Here is a 12500-nt window from a genome sequence, read left to right as displayed (position 1 = left end):
GGGGACCCACCTCCTCCCGCTTTTCCTTTTTGGTGGGGGCGGGGGGGGGGCGACTAGGGGGACGACAGTGTCCCCTTGTGAGAAGGGAAGGACACCGGGTTCCGTCACCCCGAAATAGACCGCGGCGGTGCCCCACTGGCGATTTGGAACGCGTGGCACTCGGGAAAAGAGCAGCAGGGGCGCGACAGGGACACGCTGCCTCTCCCTTGTGCTTCCCGCCCCTGGACGACGGGGGTCCGAAAACGAATCCTTGCTCGGTCCGTTTTCGTTTCCTCCCTCCCACTCGCTGACCTCCCCGCGGTGGGCCGACCTCTGAAACCCAAAGAGAACCGCTCTCTCGCCTCTCCCGTCAAGTCTTCTACGACTTGACTTCTGCTCTCTTGCGGAAGATGCGACAGACAGAATCGGGACTCCCGAGCCGCCATTTCCCGTGACCCGCGGTGTCGGCCGCTCCCGCCGGACGTGCGCCCCACGCGTCCACTGTCTGGGCGCGCTTTCTCTCTCTCTGTCTGTCTGTCTGTCTGTCTGTCTGTCTGTCTGTCTCTCTCTCTCTCTCTCTCTCTCTCTCTCTCTCTCTCTCTCTCCCCCCTCCCCCTCTCGTTTCCTATGTCTTTGGGTGACCGGGGTCGGACTCGGCCAAAGACCCCGAAGGGCATCAGATGGAGGGAACATCGTGTCTTCCTCCCCTCCACCTGACGACGGCGGACGGGCACGCCGAAACTCTTCTCCTCGTGCCCCCGCCCCCCGCCCCCCATTCCGTCCGTCGTCGGGCTCACGTGCACCCTACGTACGTGGGCACCGACGGGACGAGACTTGGCAATGGCTTCGGTGGCTCTCTCTGCGCTGCTCCCCAAGGGCCATCTCCCTGGACCCCCACCACCGAAGAAGAAGAAGGAATCGATTCCAGAAGTGAGCGGACTCAAAAGTGACACAGAGACAGGGGTAGAGACAAGCCCCGACACACACCCGCTCCCCCAAACAAAGCAAAAAGTCTGCTACGCTCATACCACCCTCGACCAGCCGGATCGCGTCTGATCTCGGAAGCTCGGCAGGGTCGGGCCCGGTTAGTGTTGTGGCGCGATCGATTCTGAGACCCACCGAGCCAAGAGAGATGAATCGTGAGCCTTTATCAGCCGGCCGGCGACTGACTCTCGACCACGCAGGGTCAGAGGAGATCGGCCCCGAGCTTCCAGAGGAGGCAGCTTATAAAGCTTAAGACCATATCCTGGTGGTCTTCTGAACGAGCGAGCGAGCGAGCGAGCGAGCGAGCAGATTACAGAAAGCAGATGTTGGCTGTACACGTCTCACACAAAGACAAACGTTTCCGGGGAACTCTTAGATCACACGGGGCCTAGCAGGCAGTTTCGTTATCTGCATCCCGGTGGCTGTCCGTGCTTTCCTGGGCGCTGGCGCCCGAACATATGACATCCCTTCCCTGTGACTGATTTATGGGAAAGTTTTTCACTCCTACAGTCAGTACTTGGATGGGAGACCACCTAGGAAGACCGGGTGCTGTAGGCGTTAAGAGAAAAAGAAAAATGTCTGACCGCCACGTTGTCCACCTGAAACCCATGCGATGTCGGGTCGTAGGCCAGCGGTAATGCAGACAGACAGACAGACCGACCGACCGACCGACCGACCGACCGACCGACCTCCCAACCTCCCAACCTCCCAACCAACCCACCCACCCCCCAACCCAAGATTGCTCTGAAACCCAGCGAACGAAAGCTACTCTCCTGTGAAAGAGAATGCTGCCTGCAGGACCCGAGGTGGCAATGTTTCCCGACTGGGGTGGATTGCATAAGCATTGTCTGGTCATTCCTTGATGTTTTTCACCTCTTTGCCCCTTATTTACGCTGTCTGCAGAACATTTATTTATAGAACCTTTGAAAGGTGTAAAGAATATCATGAATCGAAACAGCATCGCCCATCATCATATTCTCCCCATCCGACTTTAAAGGAGACGAAAGTGTTCTTCTTTGGTGGCAGCGAAGCCTTTCCCGACTGCGACTGGTCGAAATCTCTGGGTAGACGTGGCGGATGGTTGAGCAGGGGAAAGAGAAGGAAACGACAAAAAACAGCAGCAGTGGCGGCAGCGGCGGCCGCGGCGGCAGCAGCAGCAAGAAGACACAGTTCACTGTGTAAATGCTATGAAAGGTGGGTAGGGGATGCTTGCCTGCCTGCCTGCCTGCCTGCCTGCCTGCCTGCCTGCCTGCCTTGCAAGTTTTGCAGTGGAAGGCGATGCTTTTCAATGCGAGGCCGCTGCCTGCCCGCCCGCCCGCCCGCCCGCCAGCACCTCCGCCGGCTGTCACGAAAGATTTTCCTTCACCGTGACGGGAAGAAAATATTCCATAGTGCCGAACCCTGGCTTTTCACACCCCGACCCTCACCCCGACAGACACAGCAGGCAGGCACACCCTCATTCCGAGTCAAGGAGAGGGTGTCCCGATCCGGTTTTGGTTTCAGGTTCGGTGCGTCTTGATCGTCATCGTTCTCGCCGCGGTCCAACGATGGGTGTGGGGGTGTGCGTGTGCGTGTGCGTGTGCGTGTGCGTGTTGCGGGGTGCCGAAAACGGACGCCGCCCACGGTGGACCATTTGAAACCGTGGGTCGATCACGGTGCACGCGGCGCCCCGGCAGCCGAGTCCGTTCCCATCCTCCTCGTCCTCGTGTTCGCTCTGTTCTGGCCGGATGTGGAAAACGAAACGACCCCGGGATCCCGACTCAGAGTCGCGGCGTGCCCAGTCAGAGGGTCTCCCCCACCCCGCCCCGCCCCGCCCCGCCTCGGCCCCAGCGCGCCATCCGAGACCCGCTTCGCGCTCTCGGGGGTGCCATCCGTGGGGTTCTTCCGTGCGTGCCCCCCCCCACCCCCGCTTTCCCTTTCGACGGGTGAGGAGGTGGCACGGGACATTGCCAGTGGGTTCTGTAGAATGACGCCGAGGATTTCCCGTGGGAAGTGGGCCGTGGGACGGGGCGGGGTGGGGGGGCGATCCATTCGTCGGCCCCGTCCCCGTCCCCGTCCCCGCCACCATCGGGGGTGGGTGGGGTGGGGTGGGGTGGGGGGGGGAACGGGGGTCCGGAAGGCGACCGACGAGAACCTCCGCCTGGAATTCAGGGTTGCGGTTGAGGGCTGTGCTTCCTGGGCCCGTGATCCAGGGTGGAGCGGAGAAGACGAACGCGTCCTCCGCCGCCGCCGCCGCCGCCGCCGCCGCCGCCGCCGGGACTCCCCGGGCCCCCGTCGCTCCGGGCCCGCGTCGGGCCTCCGGACTCCCGCACCCCACTCCCCATCCTCACCCCCTCGCCCCCACCCCCCATCCCGCTCGAGCCTCAAGTGGTCGAGCGCGCTTGCCCGGGCTGGGAAAAGTGGGGTGCGGGGGTAGTGGACCTAGACTCGACTCTCTTCGCCCCAGAGAGGCGGTTTCTCCCCAACGTTTTCCCTTCCCGAGGCTTAGAAGCTGCCGCCTGAGGGCGGGAGGCGGGAAACAAAGGAAAAAAACGGCCGGGCCCTTCCTTCCATGGGGAGAAGCCCGAGGCCAGGCTGAGTGGTACGCTCGCGCGCGCTTTCTTCTGCATATGAATGAAGCCATTGAATGAGGCCCATTGGCCTGAATCGAGGAGCACCGCACACCCCCCCCTTCCCCTTCCCCTTCCCCCCCCCGTTCCCCATCCCCTCCCTGCCGCTCGTGCCCTCCGGCTCAGGTTTGGGAACGGATGGTGGAGACGAGAGCTTCATCCTCAGGGTTGAACTGGGTCCCCGGTCCTCGGGAACATCAGGCGGGCAGAGGTGCCGCTGACTTGGCATCTCAGGCGGAGAGGTCGAGGTGGACGGGTTGTTTGTGGACTTAGGGGAGACTTACTCTGGGACCGCCCTCCCCGTAGACCCTACCGCCCTGGCCCAGACCTGGGTAGGGGAGCCGTGGGCCTGGGGAAGGAGGCATGGGGGGCGGGGGCGGGGCTGGCCAGGGACCGCCGGACCCGGGTCCCGGTCGCTGCCCGCCCGCCCTGCCCGCCCTGCCCGCCCTGCCCGCCTCGCCCGCCTCGCCCGCCTGGGGGGCCGCTGGTGGCTCCCGGTGGCTCCCGCCACTCGGTTCATTCTGTTGGGATTCCCGAGGTGCCCGCCGCCGGGCCGATGGGAGGTAAATGCCTCTCCCTGACTATTTCTGTAAAGGCCCCAGTCTGAGCCGCTACCGAGAACTCCTTCTCGCCCAGACACTTCCACTTGAAGAGCTGTCTCCCGCCGTGTCCAGAAAACGAACGAACTAGCAGCGGATGGCAACCCCCCCACCCCCGCCCCCCGCCACGACCGCCCCCAGAAATACCCCAACCACCCATCGAGCCAACTCCAGCTCGTTTCCCCGTAGGAGAATCACTGGCTTCGATAAAGACGGACGGACGGACGGACGGACGGACGGACGGACGGAGGGAGGGAGGGAGACATACAGACAGACAGACAGATAGATAGATGCATGCGTGCACGCCTGCATACGTACATGCATACGTACATACATACATACATACATACATACATAGATACACACATACGTACATACGTTATGTACGTAACCATGAGCTGGATGACCCCCCACACACACCCCCTCCACCCGCCCCCCCACCCCACCCCCCCTTCCACCCCCGGCACTGGTGCAGGATTCGTGATCGGAGCGACAGACTGGACGCCGAGGCTATCGGCGGGAGGCGGCATTTATGGATGCCGGCCCCGGCTCGGCGTATTCTTATCCCAGGGCCCAGCCCCGATGGCGACGTCGCGGGCGGGGTCGTACAGGGTCTTGTGATTCCCACACACGGCTACAGAGATCGGGGAGGACATCGATCGGTTGGCAAGTCATGGAACGACTGCCGTGAGCTGGGAGCTGGTTCTGAGAAAACGGGTTAGCTGCAGAGTCCTTGAGGCGGGGGAAGAGGGCAGTCGGGAATGAACTCGCTCGAGCGGGAAATGGCCGGGCAGGGTCGGCCGGCCGCAGCACAGCACGGGCCCATCCCCGGGCGGATCCGATCCTGGCCCGGCGCGACCGCACCGCCCAGGCGAGCCCGAAGACTGGGAGACCGTCTCCCCCGAGTGGCCCGATGGTGGCACCGTCCATTCAAAACCACCCAGACGCCGAATCGGCCACAGCCCTGGTGCGGAAAGCGCCGACGTGCATGTGCCTCCGATGACATCGGCGCTCGTCCGCCAGCCCCGGCCTCTCTAAGCCGTCTTCTCCGAGTCCTTCTGACCTCTGTTGTCCGTCTTTTCGCCCGATCGCTCTTGCCCCATCGACCGTGCACGGAGAAATCAGATTCCATCCGCGCAGAGCCGAGAACACGTGTAGGCCCGCGCCCATCTTCTGTGCCCACCCCCATCTCACCCCGTCCGGTCCTGTCCCGTCAGAAAAATGTCCCCCTCCGTCCCTCCGTCCCTCCCTCCGTCCGTCCGTCCGTCCGTCCGTCCGTCCGTCCCTCCCTCCCTCCCTCCCTCCCGTTCCGAAGCCAGACCCTAGAGACAGGATGGAAAGGACACCAGAATATCGTTTTCAATGACGGGCGGAGATCGCCCCTGCCCTCTTCGCGAAAGATGTCTTTCCCGTGCCAGCAGGAGGAGGAGGAGGAGGAGGAGGAGGAGGAGGAGAACGTCGAGGAGAACGACGTTCTCCTCCTTCGGGATGGGAGGCAGAGAATGAGAGAAATCTGTACACGCAGACCGCGTTGAGAAAGAAATCTCATCCTCCTTGAGCCTCCCCGCCTAGTGGAGTGACTTTTCCACCATCGCCTCTCTCTGCGTGACTCGATATCAAAAGGCATCGAGGTTCGGCGGCTTCTCGGGGTCTCCTCTGGTTTTCTGAGGCAGACTGCCCCCGTCACGAAAACACGAAAGGTTCGCGGTCTGTGCGGCTTTCGCCTGTTCGTCTGTCCCGTGTCCGTTGAATTCTCAGGCCCGCCCGGCCCCGACCCCTCAGAAGGTTGGAGGTCAGGTTTCGGCCTCGGTGACCTCTTCCTTTTCGGTACTTTCGGATTCGACTTTCTTCCTTGGCTCGATTCTTCAGAATGCTGACATGCTCTCTCCTCTCGGTGACCTGGTCGAGGGACTCTAGGACTATGGGCGGGTGTCTTTCAAAAGGACACATACACGCTCTTTCCACTGGACCCGTCCGTCTGTCCACCCGTCCATCCGCCCCATGCATCCGCATCTGCATCCGCGTCCGCGTCCGCGTCCGCGTCCGTGTCCGTCCGTCCGTCCGTCCGTCCGTCCGTCCGTCCATCCATCTCCATCCATCCATCCATCCATCCATCCCGCTCCTCGGCAGAGACGGACCCCGGTGATTCGAAAACTTCCTTCCACACCAAAACCTGCACGCCGTCACTGCCGGGGTCGCCGAGGCCACCGAGATGCCCCTCGGGAGGCGAACGCACACATGGGCCGTGGTGTGTCTGGGTGGGGGAGGGAATGTGCGTTGGCCGGCGCTCCTGAGGAACGGGAGCCGTGCGGGGGGCCGGCGGGGACCCTTCGATGCGTACGACCGTGTGAGAGAAGCCCGCGGGAAAAGGCCACGGGCCTCACGGTGCCGACGACATAGGACGCGTGTGGCGGGTGACGAACCGCTGGAGCGCAGGAAGTTCTGAAGGCAGCGAGGCTACCCACTCTGTACGCTACCAGCGTGGTGAGACACATCTGTCGACCTCCGGGGACTGCCCGTACGACACCCGGACGTGAACCCAGATGTCGACTCCGGACGGACTCTGGGTGATCGCGAGGTAGCTTCGCGGATGGCCGCTCCGGTACGGGGCGGGGGTGGGGGTGGGGGTGGGGGTGGGGGGTGGGGTGCTGTCGATAGCCTGGCGGGGGAGTGGGAGGCTCTGAGCCTCGACTACCCGAGGCCCCCGGCTCGGCGGAGGAGACCCTCTCATCGGGCAGGACTCTCTCAGGCCTTCGCGGTTTTCCCCCAGGAGCCGGGCCGTCGCTCTCGCTCGCTCTCGCTCTCGCTCTCGCTCTCGCTCTCGCTCTCGCTCTCGCTCTCGCTCTCGCTCTCGCTCTCGCTCTCGCTCTCTCGAAGGTGCAAGTTCTGAACACCCCAGACCCGCCCGGGGGTCAACCCTCCGAGGCACGATCCTGGGGCTGAGTGTCCTGGGTCCTGCGGTCCTTGCAAGGGATGGTCGCTGTCCTCGGTTGGTGCGTTTGGAAAACACCACGCCGTCTTCCGGAGCGGCTGCGCCGTCGGACCTCGACGCCGGTGTCACGAGAGAGCGACTCGGTTTCTCCACGGCCTGACCTCACCGGCAATCGGTTACCGTTCCCCTTCTCTATTCTGTGGGAGGTATCCTGGTGGCCGTGTCCTGAGATCGCCCCGTCTTGCCGTGATGTTCCTCGGAATGTTGGGGAAACCACCGGTTCGAGTCTTTTTCGTGAGATTTCCCTTTCTTTTCCTTTTTGGCCACCCGCCTCGCCTCCCTCTCCTCCCGTTCCGCTCCGGTGAAATGCCTGTCGTGGGTCTTTGGTCCTTCCTTCCTTCCTTCCTTCCTTCCTTCCTTCCTTCCTTCCTTCCTTCCTTCCTTCCTTCCTTCCTTCCTTCCTTCCTCCCTCCTCCCTCCTCCCTCCCTCCCTCCCTTCCATCTTTTCTCCATGGTTTTCTGCTCTTGAAGACCATACCGCTGCTGTGGTTTGAGGGTGCCTCTTTCCTTGATCGCTTCACCCGCTTCAGAGGGTGTTTCGCAGAGCTCTGTTTTCAAATCTTGACCTCTCCGGATGTCTCCGTTTCTTCTTCTGCACCACGCTTTTGAAGCCCAGTCTTAAAATCTCTGGGCCTGGCCCGAGATCTCAAAATTTCCTCTGAGATTTCTGACAGACAGACAGACAGACAGACAGACACGCACGCGCGCGCGCACACACACGCACGCACGCACGCACGCACACCCCCCCCCAGAGCCAAGCGCGTGTGTGTTTGCGTCGCCTACTCGTCTCTCTGCCACCGCGGATAATCCAAAGGGAATGTTGTCAAGGAGAGGTGAAACGGCACGGAGACGTGAAAAGCGCAGGATGGGTTCGGAAGGTAGCTGCGCGCGGGCGTGACAACAGCGCCGCCTCGTGAGAAGCTGTGGCCGTGCGACCGACCGTGGGGACTGCGATCGCAGTCATTCGATGCATGGCTCTCGGTCGTTGACCCCCCCCCTCCCCCCGCGGCCCCTTCACATTTTGGAGTCGTGGTCAACATCCTTGTCCTTACGGTAGGTCGTGCTGAAATCGACGAGCGACGTCCGCACCGATGGACCCCGCGCCCGTTTGCTGTGTCTCGGGCCTTGGTGCTGGCCGACACGCAGACGGAGTTCCTGAAAATGTTTGGTTCTTTTCGGTGGCTGTCGGTCGCGGCCCGGGTGTCTTTCTGTCCTTCGTTTGCAAGTCTTGGAAAGATCTCCTCCCTGTGCTGGAAACGACAGGGTTAAGGGGGAAGGGGGTGGGGGAAGGTGGGTGGAGCGACAGCCAAAGGGGCGGGGGTGGGGGTGGGGTGGGCGGAGAGGACAGGACGGGACAGGACGGGACAGGACAGGACAGGACAGGACAGGACAGGAGGACAGGACGGGACCGGACAGGAAAGGTTCCTTCGTTCCCCGGAGTCCTTGCCTGGTTTTCCAGTCGACGGCCCCTGGCGGCGAAAAATTTTTCTAAGTCCTCCCCGGGAGCCCGGGAGACGCTCCTGCTCCTGCCGCCCGCCCGAGGGATTCCATTGGGCCCCTCTGTTCCCCCTCTTCTGGTCCCCGCCTGACACAGACATTTCCGAGTTCTCCTCGCGGTGCCGGGGTCGCTCCGTGCCGGCCGGGAGCTCCGCAGCGGGCGCAGCGCCGCCCGGCCGCCGCGAGCCGAGAGACGCGATCCGAGGCGAGCCGGGGCGTGATCGGGCGGCCGGGCCGGCCGACAGGGCGCCCTCGCCGGCCCGCGATCCGGATCCGTCCCGCTGACGTTCGCGCCGGTTGTCGGGCGCCACCTGGCGGCCGCTTTTATATCGCTCCTTCCCTCCGGAGCGCCGGCGACCGCGGCAAGGGATCGGATTTGGCCGCGGTGTCCGACGCAGCGTTCCAGGAGCCCGGCGTCACTAGCGGACTCGTCGCGGTGGAGCCGGGGCGGCCGCGCGTCACCCGGTCGCTGGAGATTGCACCTGCAGGAGTATGAGGGAGCTCCCTTCGCTCGCCTCCTGCGCTGCCTGAACGTGTCGACCGGCACCGGCCGGTGTCCCTCCGCACGCGGGGACCGACCGTGGCCGCCGCGGGGAACGGGAAGGGGGTGTCCCGCGCCCGATCGCCGCCCCGCCCGCCCCCCTCGGCCCGGGCGCCGTCCCTCGTGGGGTCCGGTCGTCCGAGGCGCCTCCGCGGGATGGAAGAAGGCCAAATCCCCAACCGGAGACCTAGAACGGACCGGGGCCTTTGCCCGCGCGGGTGGCCCGGGAGCGGGTCCACGGCCCGTCTCCCGTGCTCGCGTGGGTCCCGGCCGGCGGATGCCACTCGCGCCGTTTCCCGAGTCGCGGTCCGGAGGTGGGGGGACCGTGGTGGCGGCGAGACGCGCGCCCGTCCCGGCCTTCGGGCTGGAGCTTGCACCCCCGTTGTCTTTGACCGCGTCTCGCGTGGGCCGGTCCCGAAGGCGGGAAGGCAGGGGCCCAGGGCCCAGGGCGTCCGCGGCCCGCTCCTGACCCAGGCAGGCTTCAGGGGTCGACCAGGTGCTCTCCGGGAAAAAAAAAATTGACAAAGTCTCTCCCCCCCCCCCCCTCCGGTCCCAGCGCCGATGGGGTCGTGCTGGGGCCCGGTGGCCGAGCCTCGTTTCCGAGGAGGCCGCCGAGATCCGCGGATAAGCCCCGCTGACGGGCGCGGACATTCTTTCGGCCGATCTTGGCGGTTTGTGCCACCAGATAGGTGTCGACGGGCTGCTCGTCGGTGACTGTGCGTGAGTGTGACGGAGTCGGCCTCCCGGCCGCGCGTGGGGCTCTCCTGCTGCCTTGAGCTCTCTCTTGGACGCGACCGGGCGCCCGACTCCCGTCCCCGAGGCGTGAGCCGCCCCTCGGCGGGTCTCCGCGCCGGCTCCCGTGTGTCCCGACGGGCGCGTGGTCGACCCCTCCGGTCTCTAGCACCCGAGGGTGGCGGGGGAGAAGTGCCACCGGGTCCCCTCTGGTCCCGCGTGCTCCCCCGCCCCGGGCGCGCTTGGTTACGGTGCTTCACGGCTCTGCCGCCCGGCTTCCGTGAGCTCCCCCCCGCCCCGCGTGCCCCGGGCGCCCGCCCCGCGGAGCGGGCGCCCGCGGGGGTCCCGGTGAGGCGGGAGCGGGACCTCCGCGGCCTCGCTGGCCTGGCTTCGCTTCCCCGCGAGGGGAGGGGCCTCCTCTCCCCGCGTGGACCGATCGATGTGGTGACGTCGCGTTCTCCTGGGCCGGGCCTAAGCCGCGCCAGACGAGGGACGGACATTCCTGGTGAATGGGACCGCTCTTCTCGCTCTGCCCGCGGGCCCCTCGCCTCTCCTCCCCGCCCGCCGGCGGTGTGTGGAGGGCAGGGGTGCGGGACCCGGCCCGACTTCGCTCTCCCGCCTCTCTCACCCCCCTCACGCGGGGTCGGCGGAGACGAGGTCTCCCGACGCAGCGGACATTCCGCCTCGCCTCCGGGCTGTGCCTGGCGAGCGGCCCCCACCCCGTGCCGAGGTGGGGGCCCGCCCCGCCGCGCCGCGCCAAGGCGCGCGTCGCCTGGCCCTCCGTGGTGCCCCTGGAGCGCTCCGGGCCGTCCTGCAGGTGCCCGAGGCCGAGCCGGCGGTGTCGTTCCCCGTTCCCAGCGACCTCCCACCCCTCCTCGGACCATCGCCGTGGCCGTGCACCTGAGGAGCGTGGGGGAGAGAGGGAGTCGAGTCGGTAAGGGAAGGCACGCCCGTCCCCCCCGCTTCGGCAGGGGGGTCACGGGTGAGTTTGTCGCCCCGCCGCGCGCCGCGGCGTGGGACGCGATGGGCTTGGGCGCGCGTCCCCGCTCACCCTCTCCGCCCGGGGGGGTGCCCGCGGGGGCGCGTGAGCGATCGTGGCGGGCCGTGGCGGGGAGTGCTGTCCTTTCTGCCGCCCTGGCGTGGTGTGTCCGTGACCCACCCTGCTCCCGTCGGCGCGACGCCCCGCCGGGCCTCGCGCCGACGGGGGCGAGCCCGAGGCAGCACCCAGGTTCCGCCGGCCCCGACCGCGAACGCTCGCTCTGCCCCGTGCCGACCCGCACCGCCGATCCCGCTCCCCCCGCCCCTCCCCGCACCTTGGCGGGGAACGCCGGGGGGGAGTCGATGGGCTTCGTGGGGGCGATGCTCCCTCGGTGAGAAAGCCTTCTCTAGCGATCCGAGAGGGTGCCTTGGGGTACCGGACCCCCCAGCTGCCGCCCCTCCTGTGCGCGTTGGTGGCCGCCAGGTGCGGCCACCTTCCTCGTGTGGGCACGGGCCCCCTGCGGTTGGGGGCCCGAGTGCAAAGATGCTCTGCCTACCGCGGCCCGCGCCTCCCCCCACCGAGTCGGGGGAGGGTTCCGCCGGGCCGGGCCGGCGTCCGTCGCGGGGCCGCCGTGTGCGGCGGCGGAGAGGCGCGCTGTGTGCGGCTCTCCCTTCGCGGGCCCCCCGCAGGCCCGCCCCCACGCCCGCTCCCGTCCCGGGCCGCAGCCGGTGGGTTGCCGCGCGGGCACTGGGTTGGGGGGCCGCCCCGCCTGGTTGGGGGGGTTGCGCCCCCGGGACGTGGTTCCCGGGGTCGGGCCGGGACCGGTTGGCTGGACGGACGAGAGGCGGTCCTCGCGGTGAGGGCCGCGCGGGGTGGGGGCCCCGTCGGCGGGGCCGGGCCTCGCGGAGGCTCGAGGTCGGGTGGCCGAGGCCGGCCGGCGTCCCAGGCGTCGCGGGACCGCCCGCGTGGTTTTCCTGGTGGCCCGTCCGCGCCCGAGGCGCTCGCCTCCTCCGCTTGCGCCCGCGCCCCTCCGCCGCGGGCCCCCTCCCTCGTTTGGCGCGCGGCCCTCCTTCCCCCGTCGCGGCCGACCCCAGCCCCCGCCTTCGCGCCTCGGGCCGAGAACGGCCCTCCGCCGTGCGTGGGTGTCGCCCCCGGCCCCTCCCGCGGGGCCGGCGGCGTCCCCGGGTGGAGGGCTCTCGGTCCCCGAGGGCTCGGAGGCGCGGCGGGACGCCGCGGGCGGGTGGGAGTGTGTGTGGGAGGAGAGCGGCGGCGTCGGCGTTCTCTCCGGGGATCGGGCGCGGCCGCCGCGCTGGCGGCGGGGCCGGGCCGGGCCCCGCGAGGTGCACAGCTTTCTCGGGGTGCCGCGGGACCGCCCTCGGGCTTGGAGGCCTCCGGCGGTGAGACCCCGCGTGCGTTCCCGGGTGGCTCTTCCCCTCGTGTTCTTTAAATTTTCTCCACGCCGAGCACCTCACGGCCGCGCCGCCGTCGCCGCCGCCTTCCCCCCACCCGGCGCCTCCCGTCGCCGCGAGCCCGCCTCTCGTCCCCTCCTCCGTCCGGAGGCCGCCGACCCCGGGGCCGCGTCCCGGCG

Source organism: Pteropus medius, unplaced genomic scaffold, assembly GCF_902729225.1.
Source record: "Pteropus medius unplaced genomic scaffold, Ma_sr-lr_union100, whole genome shotgun sequence".
In the NCBI taxonomy this organism is placed as follows: domain Eukaryota; kingdom Metazoa; phylum Chordata; class Mammalia; order Chiroptera; family Pteropodidae; genus Pteropus; species Pteropus medius.
This window is presented reverse-complemented; position numbering follows the sequence as displayed.